This window comes from Octopus bimaculoides, chromosome 5, assembly GCF_001194135.2.
Source record: "Octopus bimaculoides isolate UCB-OBI-ISO-001 chromosome 5, ASM119413v2, whole genome shotgun sequence".
NCBI lineage: Eukaryota > Metazoa > Mollusca > Cephalopoda > Octopoda > Octopodidae > Octopus > Octopus bimaculoides.
The window spans coordinates 106,885,191-106,886,501 of NC_068985.1; the positions used below are offsets into that span (position 1 = coordinate 106,885,191).

General features: G+C 33.7%; 1 protein-coding gene across 19 annotated transcripts in view; it reads right to left on the reverse strand.

Moving 5' to 3' along the window:
- LOC106874089 (calcium/calmodulin-dependent protein kinase type II delta chain) overlaps window positions 1–1,311 on the reverse strand; it is a 343,297-nt gene that overhangs the window by 341,330 nt on the left and 656 nt on the right. The gene's annotated exons all lie outside the window — the stretch shown is intronic.

Here is a 1,311-nt window from a genome sequence, read left to right on the forward strand (position 1 = left end):
ATAATGGAGTTAACAATGTTTTCGCGTGGGCCAAAGAATTGACTGTAAAACAACAAATGTGTGTACGTGTATGTATACATATATATATACACACACACGAACACACATATATATTCATATATGTATACGTGTATGTATAGATATATACACACAAGTATTATATATATATGTGTGATTATTGTGGGAGAACGCCCTATTTGGTGATGAAGATTGAGTGTTATTGAGATTATTAATGTAATTGTGTAATCTCTTTATATAAATATAAATAGGCAGTATGAATGCGGTTGGTGATATTATATCCAGTTGTTTAGCCCCCGGTCAGCACTGATCAAGTAGACCTATGATCAAAGTATTCCAGCCACCAACAATTACATTTTATTTTCAGATAAAATGTATCCAGAACTACCTTATCCAATGCGTCTTTCGTTTATTTATTTATTTATTTTTTCCTAAGATGTTGTTTGATAAATGTGGCTGCTGTTTCTAGCAGATCGAGAGACTACATTGGAGGCTCTTCAGGTGAAAGATTACATATTAATCTGACTATGTGTGAAGAGTGGAATGCAAAGGAACATGATTACACAACTGAAATATAAAAAAAAAACTGAGAACATAAACACACACAGATAAGTGTGTGCAAGCGTGTATATATATATATAATGTGTGTGTGTGTGTGTGTGTGTGTTAGTGTGTGTGTGTGTGTGTGTGATGATACATATGTCACTATATATGATGTCTGCGTGTTGTGAAGGAAAGATGTAAACTGTCATCGTTGAATGATGGAGAATGATGATTACACAAGACAGAATGAGGGTGGGTGTGGATGCGTGTATACACACAAATGTAATGTTTTTAGATATATTATGGCAGGTGATGATAGTGTGTATATAATATTTTCGAGGCAGTGGAGATGGTCGTGATATACATACAGACACACATAATAATTTTGTATATGAGATTTACGAAGTATATTAGTGTGTGTGTACGTGTATATAAATATATACTTAAAAATATACATATACCAAGACAGGTGTGTAAACATACACACTGTGTGTATGTGTGTGTGTAGACACGTCTGTATGTAAAAAGATTAAGGTGTGGTGTGTTTGTATTTTGGCATTGGAGATGAAGAAGTGAGATATTACAAATGACGATAGCAGGAATTAAATAGAGACAAAAGGAGCGGCGAAATATTTTTAAAAATAGTGAGTGGGGGAACTATAAAATATATATATGTATACATATAGGTAGGTATATATATGTGTGTGTGTGTGTGTGTGTGTGTGTGTGTGTGTGTGTGTGTGTGTGTGT